The following is a 9,546-nucleotide window of genomic DNA, read 5'->3' as shown; positions in this document are numbered from 1 at the left end:
AAGGAGAGGGATAGGAGAGAGGCCCAGGCAGCTGTATTTGGGATAAACAGACATTACCCTGCTGTGTTCTAATTTACTGCAGAGTGGGAATTAAACTTTAAACTCGTCACGCCCCTCTGCAGTCCAGTACTCTATGCTTCTGGCCACCAACAACCACTTGCATAATGTGATTTATTAATGTGTTTCTCCACCAGTTTTTTTAGTATCAAATTCACACCCCCTGTATGAAAGGTGGTTGTAAGAATGTAATCTTTCCCAACAAGACACAGCTTCTGAAGGACATTTTGGTTTTCAATAGCACAATGTGGAAGCAGTGTTTTTAAAACTCTATTGTAGAAATAAATATGATAGTTTGAAACATACTGTGATTATCATTGGACACTTGAGAAGTGGATTCTTCTGCACAAGTGGTTTGAGATGCTTTTGTGGATGTTTTTTTTTCCCACCTTGAAAACTTGTCACCTTTGGAAACCATTGTAACTGACTGGGAAACTTTGTACAGGCGTGTTTGATACTCAAAAGATAGATACACATCTATTCACCATCATCCATAAATTAATCCATAGCACACACAAGACAAGACACATTATAAGGCCAAAACCCTAGAAAAAAAGATGCAACACATATTTTTTCTTCATGAGTAATAGGACGCTCAATGGAGAGTGTTCCACAAACTCACTCAACACAACACAAACGTTCTGATATTGGTATTTTCCAGATGATAGCCATTAAAACTAGTTCCGCCATTGCGTAATTATGAGTGCAAGACTAATTCACATTGCAGTAATGTCTAATCTGCATGGTCAGAATAATTACTGGGTTAAATATGCAATGATAGCTTTCTCTCACTGCAGGTTGACACTGGAGAATGACATGTGGCTTTCATATAAGAATTAGTCAAATTCCTCATCTCTGGCAGTCAAACTGAAACAGGTTGGTCCCTCTCTCTCTCTCCCTCTCTGCTCTGATGTTTTGCAACCACCAGGCCCACCACCTGGATGAGTGAATGACAAACAAACTGCAAATTTTCCTTCCAGTAACTGACCAAATAGATATTTATAACCAGCTGGTCACCTCCCCCACCCACTGGGCCCCCCTCTCCTCAGCCACGGCTGTGAGAGCTCCCTTTAAAGACCAGTTGTGTCACTTCTGGCTTTGTTCTTAAACAAAGAGAACTGCCCCTCATCTGCCCGTAATTGGGCCGACTCTTGGAATGTGCTTGATGTCTCCGCGCGGACCATTGCCGCTCCACCAGACAGGCAAGGGTTGCTGGGATGGGAGATGAATGAGTGGAAGTCCATCCACCCTTATTCTGTTTTCTTTTGCTTTCCTTTTTTTCTTTTCTTCCTTATCTCCTCTATTATTCTTTCTACCTCTATTTCTCTCTTAGCTGCCTATTATCTCAGGGTGGAGGATCTCTGGATTTAAATACAGAAATCCCACTCACAGTAAATGGAAAAGTCTGCTGATTGACTTCAGTGGGTCTGTTTGGTCTCTCTAAGCTTCACCACTCCTCTAAGGTTGGGTGGTTGGATGCACTACAAGGCCGATCTGCGGCACATGTCACTAGCAGTTACTGAGGTGATGTTGACCATGGGCAGATGTTTGAGAGGGGATTGGAGGGTGTTTACGGCATTGTTACTAAAGGGAAGCAATTTAGAGAGTTCAAATTCCACTTGGAAGGAAAAAATGTTGAAACAGTAGTTGGCAGGCTACCAAAAGCCTGAGCCCCTAATTGTTTTCATTAATAGCAAATAATCTCAAAGTGCTTACTCGGTATTCTGGGAAACATTATGGTGTTATGTTCAAGACATGTACATCTGGGAAACCTCTGAGGATTAGGTTGGAAATTTGTCTGTAGCAATCACACGAAGCCCAGGTGTTCATGTGAAAGTTTTAGGACTTTTACGCTCCAATCACAGATATGTTAGCGTCTTTGTGGAGGTGTTGTGTACCTTTTGGTGTTTAAGCAACCTTGCCCTCAGGATCCAACCCTTTGGTTTTGGTCATGACTCATTTACTCCCGAATCCTTCACCTTTCACCCCTAGCTCCACTCTCCATGTCACTCGCTCGCAACCCTGGATAAGTAAATACATGATGTAATGTGTGGTTTTCGCCTACACCCCCCCAAAGCCCTCACCCGCCTCCACCCACATCCAGAGCTGGGTGTGGTCAAAAAGGTCCTGAAGAGGAGGAGAAATGGAGGGGAATTTAACAAGGCTAGTTTTGGGCAAATATAATGGAAGGGAGGGGCACATGCAGGTCAACAGGGTGGGACTTAAAGCGGGGAGACATCACAGTCCTGGTTGATCCGTCTGGGCTGGGGCTCCTCTGTCCCTGCAGCCTGTAGCCGGGGTCAGCCCAGCGGCTCCACCTCCCCCCCGGCTGTCTGGGCTCCAGGATCCAGGTGGGTGATTGGGGCTGTTGACTCCAGCACACGGCAGCCGCTGCCTGGTCCTGCTGCCCATAATGATCTCCTCCAGGGCTCCCACACCCATTGTCATTCAGACTCCTCGCTCTAATTCACAAGTCTCCTTCTGCACTGGAGCCTGGCCTGGGATGGGCTGCCTGACTGTGTTTGTTTGTGTGTGAGAATGTGAGCTTGTTAAGAATAATAAGCCTTTATATGTGGTGGTATTTTAATTACAATGTCTTCTTACCGGTGAGACTTCGTAATTATTGAGTCTATTGTTTGTGCTTGTGTCTGTGTTGCTATCTCTTTTGTTATTTGATTTGTAAGACAAATTTGAAAAAGGCTTAACTCAAAAGTTAAACAGGTGAGAGTTGCATACAAGCAAGGTTAAAGGAATAGTGCACATTTTTTTTAAATACACTTATTAGCTTTCTTGTCGAAATTTAAATGAGAAGATTGATACCACTCTCACATTTATGCATTCAATTGAAAGCAATTTGAAGCTGGGACCAGGAGAGGGTTAGCTTAGCTTAGCGTAAAGACTGGAAACTGGGGGAAACAGCTAGCCTGGCTCTACCCAAAGGTTAAACAGAACACCTGCTAGCACATTCAAAGCTCATGCTGCATCTTGTTTGTTTAATACATTTAAGAAAGTGTTAAAATGACATGTTTCGGTTTTATAGGGAGTTATGTGCTAAACTATTTCTTGGCCGGTAACAGAGACTTCCTGGAGTTTGCGCTGGTTGCATGGAAACATCACAGCGGGGGCAAAGGTTTGAGGGAGTCTGCGATCTTCTCGTCTCAAGAAAGCGAGCACGTATATTTTCCGGAAGTGTCTGACACTTCTTTTAACGCACTCCTATACCACTGCTTCCTCAAAACATTTGTTTTTGTCTGCTTTAATAGAACAAACGGACATGCCACACTGTTTTATAAGGTGGACAAGTCTGCCTGCCTGGTTTGTGTCTGCAGACAGAATTCTTTCGCTTGAATAAAATATCGTGGTGTGAGTGAGTCAGAGCACTTCACGAGGGCCATCTTTAGAACAAAAAACTTATCAGGACGACTCCGTAACTGTACATGTAAGTTTTGATGTGTTCTCTTCAACATGTCATAATAGACGAGCCCCACTTCTTAACATGCCAGCCAGGAGAAGAAAGTATTTGTCAAAACATTTTGGGAATTCCATTTTAAGAGATGAGCAATGCAGAGGGCATGAAAGAGTTTAGAAAATAGGACGGCGCTTAAATTACAAACTGTGTAAATTATTACTTGTGGGTGACGTTGAACATTTTGCATTGTAAGGCGACCGTTTGGGTATCAGTCACTTTCACCTCCACGTAAAAGTAAACTTGCTGGTGAAACAGACAGCCGTGGAGTGGAAAGTGCCAGGAAGATTAATGAGGTGTGCCTTTCCTCTCTTTCACACCATCCTTCTCTTTATCCCTCTGTTTGTCTGTGAGGGCTGTGGATTCCATGTGTGTTGGGGTCCATGTGGGGTGACCCGACGGGGTAACATGCTGAGGTAAACAAGTAGAGGAGACAGCAGGGTGATGTTCCTCTCACTCAGCATTATACACATCAAACAGGAAGCTAGTGTTACCTTGTTTATACAAACACCTTCTCCAGCTCACTTTCTCCCAATGCTAGCCTCTTCAATCTACACACTTGTTATCTATTATTCTTTCTTCCCAGTTAAACTTGTTCTCTCGCCAAAAGTGACATAATAAGGGAATAGTTTGACATTTTGGGAAATATGCGTATTTGCTTTGTTGCTGAGAGTTATTTGAGAAAGCTGATACCACTATATACTGTGTAGCCGACAATATGTCCATTAATGATACGGCTACAGACAGCAGCCTGTTAGTTTAGCTTAGCATAACAATGGGAAACAGGGGGGAACACTAGCATGGATCTGTCTGAAGATAAGGCAGGACTCTAACACTTCGTTGTTTGTGTGGATTAAGCAAATGAGATATAACATGTTAATCAGTGAGTTTAAGAAATGCTGGTATGTGGGTTTGGTTACTGTCGAACAGCTAGCTAGCTGTTTCCAGTTTAAAGTTAAGCTAACTAAGGTAATTAAAAAGATACATTAGCAAAGAAAAAAACGTTTTGTCACTGTTCACTACATGAAAGTCTGTGTTGCATTGCTTTTTTTGTCTCTCTTCCAGGAAGAATGACAATCCACAAAGTACACTGTCCCAGAGAACAGCTTCTCTTTTTTGATCTGCCTGTCATTTACAAGGTGAGTGTTCTGCCCTTAGGACCTCCGTGGCCCTGCATGGAGACCTACATGTGTTGGGCCGATCCTCAGTGTTTTCAGATGATGTTTCACACCGTCAGGGTTGACTTATCTGAGTGGGGAAAAGTTCCCAGGGAATAGACATATCGCACCGACAGCTTTGGAATGTTTTTACAGAGTAGCCCGGGGACCCTTAAAGACAGGTATGATCCAGACTCTGCAAAAGTGCCTGCTGTGGTAAGCAGAGCAAGGAATATCCTTTTTTTCGTCTGCTAGTCCTGTTGTGTATTTCTCATGAGTGGTGTCAGTATTGCAATTATTTGTTTATTGTCTATTAATCTATTATGTTTATTGTCTATTTAATCATTTTAACTGATATTTTGCAAGTAGAATAAGGCCTCTTGGTGATGTTTGGTTATACACTATGATGGCTGGTAAAGTAAAGAGGCATACCATAAAGTCATTTTTATGTTACTATTTTAGGGCCCCATCTGTTCCATTTTTCTTTTTCACATCCTTTCCTGTCTATGCTTTGCAATGTGTAGTGTACATATAGTCATTTAGCTATATGAGAAATAATTCCCTCTCAGATGCAAGGCATGGTAAAATTCATGTGCAGTTATATGACCTTCGGTTAAAAAGACATATATGCTCATGTATGCTGTTGAAGATGTTGGTTGCCCATCTAGAGGGGAAAAAGCATTAATTGTAGCCCATGTTTGGACCAATATCTAGTTGTCAGATATATCCCCTTTTTTTCAATCTCTTTCGTCTTCCCCCTTCCCTTACTTTCTTTTTTTTAGGAGAGGAGCTGAGAGATGGGACCGCAAGTCCCCTCAGAGGCTTGGTCCTCCATCAGTATCCTTAATGGATGTCAGATGTGTGTGAGAGGAGGCCGTAGCGTGAGTGTGTTTCATGTTAGTTCTCAGCGTGATGAGCAGGGAAGCAGCTGGAGATGAACAGAAACTGCCCTGGCCTCCTTTACAATATCTCCATTTTTTATTTGATCCTTCTAAGTAATGCTTTTCCCAGTGTAATATATTGGTATTAATAAAGGGAAACAAAGGCAAACATTCTGTAATTGGAGCGGAGAGGAAGATATTTAGGTTTCCCGGAGAGAGCAAGCCTCTTTACTTTTTCTCACTATAAATCTCGTGGCAGTTTCAATGGTTGGATGGCGATGCTCTGTGTTAACGTTTCCCTGAGTTGATTACAAAGGAGTTCAAGGTGAACTGCTCTGTTATTGCTTACCGCCAAGGTACCTAATAGTATGCTACAGTGGAGCACTTCAATCGCATGCGCTGTCATACAATATCAATTTGGACCTCTAAAGGAATTTGTTATTCACTGAAGCTATTGCTGCATAGAGATTATTCTTTACTGTAAGTGGCATCTGAGTGAACACAACTGAAGGCCTATCCCCTTCTGGCTTGGCAACTCACATCCCAATTGCTTAATAGGAATTCAAGTTTCCCACAAACTTCTTTGTTGGAGCTGCATCCTTTTACCACAAGCATTTAACACTGCAGCTCACATTTCTTCTGCCTTCACATCAACATTTTATTTGCATGACTTGAAGGTCTTTCTTTGGAATATTGCTCCTCGGGGAGAGCTGGGGTTGAGGACAGTGGTGGATTGCTAAACCTAATGGGTGAATAATACAGCACAATAGCGTACAATATGATGTTGACTGCTTTTTTATAAGGTGACGGAAAATAAATAGCGCCAGGTGTTTTGTGAAGGAGAACCGATCTAGTGCATGAGTCACAATAAGTATCCCACCAGTCAACAAACAAACTCGCTTGCCGTGAGTAAGACTTGGGTGGCTGATGTGTGGGTAAGGCCACTAAGTGAAGCAAGGGGAGTTGAGAAGCGTTTGTAATGTTGTGTGTGTGAGATCATGACCATGCCCGCACAAAGCACGCCTTATCATAAAAGAGTCGTGGTCTCTAATGCCGTGGTAAGATGTGCATCAAGTCATTGCCGACGCAAATGAACATTTAGTATAAGTGCTCACAGACAATGACACAATGCACAGCAAAGCAAGAACAGGAGTGTTGAAGTCTGTTTTCCCCATCAATTTGTGTTTCCCTCTTCTTTGAGTCTAAATGTAACCCTAACACAAACTAGTCATTTTCTGTGATGCTTAACCTTAACCCATCTCAGCTAGTTATCTCTGCAACGCCCAACCATAAAAGTACCAAAGACCTAACCCCAACCAGAAGGAGCAGTGGTGCATTTTCACAATTATCCATTCTGGAGACTTGTTTTGAAAAGCTTAGTGTGGACAGAAGGCTAAAACATAAAGGAAAAGATGCCTTTTTTAAAAATGTACTCATATTTTGAAAACACATCTTTAAACGCACCCAAATAGTCTTAAAAGAAAGAAAAAATAATAAAAACCTAGAGGCATAGAGACAAACAGAGAATCATAGAGGTTCATTTGTGAGGGAGCTGAGGGCAACTGGGGTTGAAGCAGGTTGGCTGATCGTTGGGGAATTTGAGCGGGCAGCCAGTTGGTAGGACGGGGGCGGAGGGCCTCATTATATCTCTCTCCATGTCGGGCCCTTAAGTCCGTCTCCTCAGCGCCTGTTCTGTTTGTTTAGAGAGCCACAGCCTTTTTAAGCTACGTTTGGCCTAATGAGCCCATTATCTGTCAATGATCCACAAAGAGGCCCTCCTCTCTCGCTCCCTCTCCCTCTACCTCCCTGCGTAGTAGCTCGCCCTGCTTCCCTTCCCCTCCTTTCACCCTATTTTCTGCCACTTTTCCCCTTTTTATCTTGTGCACAACTCACAGTCTGCCCTCTCTTTCGCCGTCCACCTTCTTTAGCTAATTTTCTCCTCCCTGCTGCCCCGCACTTTTCCCAAACCTGTCACACACTGTGTTCAATTCTCTCCCCCAGGACAACAGCTAAACCTCCTCCCTTTTGAAAACCCCCCGCCTACATCTCCTTTGAGGCTGTGCATTTTATGTCGTTGTTGGGAACTACTTTGGTCTGGTTTTAACGGCCTCACACCTGCAGACAATGTTGCCTCTCTTCATCACAGCTGACGGTGCGAGTTGACAGTAGCAACAGAGGGCAGTTGTCTTCAGGAGAGAGATGAGAAAGATTTGTGAGGACCCCTTTAGGAGCATGATACCTACAGGATGCTGACCTTCACTTTGGGAATAAAAACTATGTCTGTGTTTTCATGTGGCCTAGCATGTGTTCATCCATGTAGGCTCACATGTCCATGAGTCTTATTGCAGGTGTTACAGGTGTTCATTTGGGATTAGATTCTCAGACACCCCTTTCCTCCTGTACTCAGCATGTGGCCATAGGAAACTGGTGCGGATCAGCTCTCTGTCCAGGCCTGGTTGCCCTGTTAACACTGAAGACTTAATTATGGTGATCTGGTAATAGCGGAGAAAATGGAAGGAATGCTGTCCTCATGGCCATACTCACAGCAGGATTAACTGCACGAGCTGCACTCTCCAACCTCCACAAGCTAGACGGCCCCTCTCACAGCTGCTTTTGTCTCGGAAGGAGGGTGTGAGGAGGAGGGAGGTGAGGAAGAAAAGAGAAGAAAAAGGCAAAGAAAATTAATCTGCTGGGTGCAGGATCTTAATTCGATTTAATGAAGGGAGCTTTAAGTCTGAGAGGCTTTTCGCTGACACACCTCCACAGGCACGTACACATGCACACACACTCAACACTTACACATGTAGGCCCTATTGATCTGTTGGAACAAACCCTATTATGGGCAATTATGTTATTCTCCAGCCATGGCAAATCCATTTCTTTGCTTTGATTACTTGCTAATACATGGAAAGGAAATCTATTAAGCTTGAACGTGATGCTTCCTGTTCGCATTGAGTGTGAGATCGGAAATCTTTGTTTCCGTCTCGCTCTAATGCTTTTGTTTCTTATCACTTTTATCCTGATCCTTGAGACTTCAAAGGGAAAAATGGCACATTTGTTCTTGCTTTTCTTCCCTGAGTGACCCGGAGAGGATTTGACTCTATATATGAATTTGTACACTTCCACAACCAAAGTGGGATTTTATATATTAACTTCTTTCTCACTTTTCTGGGTGTATTTGTAGTAGCTTGGGTTAAACTTGCAGAGCTGAGAATCATGCAGTGCACCAGAATATGCCATAAAGCAAAACAATCACAAAAGAAGGCCTCTCTTTGCACCCCCTTATTTCCCCTTTTTCCTCCCTTAAAAAAAGAACAAGCAAAACCAGTCTCTCCATCTCTCCACCAATGCAGGAGAAGCCCATTACTATGTTCATCTTCTCAACGTTTGACAGGTGGAAGTAGAACTTTGGGGTTTATGTTTTAATTATAAAGAATTCCAGATGTGGAGGGGGGCTCATAAATTAGAAGCAGAGCTACTCAAATGTCTTTTTTCAAAGGGACCAAGCGGGTCAGCATCTGCTTCTCATTGTAGTCAATGTTATTAAGGGCCCTGACTACAGAAAGGCCCAAGTCCCCCGTCTGGCCCCACAATAATTGACACTATTAAATGTGCCTAAACAGATTTAGAGCGTCCAGAAAAGTTACATTTGTCTTGCAGAATGACTCTAATCATCTATTTTAGATTGAAGGGACCTAAACAGGAGGAACCAACCACCTAATCTGTTGCATGATAGAGAGGGAGCGAGAAAAGAAAGCAGGCAAAGCAGAAATCTGAAAAAATGCACAAATACAAACAAATTAGAGCAGAACTGCTTTGTGTTGGAATGTCAGGGAGGGCGGGAGAAAACGATAGAGGAGGAGAGAGGTCTGAACTGTATTACCACACATTTCAGACCATGCTGCTCAGGCTGGAGCGGGTTGAGCTGAATGCACATGGATGGCTTTACAAAAGCACCAGTCATGAAAGACCATCTGCTCCACTC

The sequence above is a fragment of the Cottoperca gobio genome, chromosome 22 (assembly GCF_900634415.1).
Source record: "Cottoperca gobio chromosome 22, fCotGob3.1, whole genome shotgun sequence".
In the NCBI taxonomy this organism is placed as follows: Eukaryota; Metazoa; Chordata; class Actinopteri; order Perciformes; family Bovichtidae; genus Cottoperca; species Cottoperca gobio.
The sequence above is the reverse complement of the archived record's forward strand: the minus strand, read 5'-3'. Positions refer to the sequence as shown.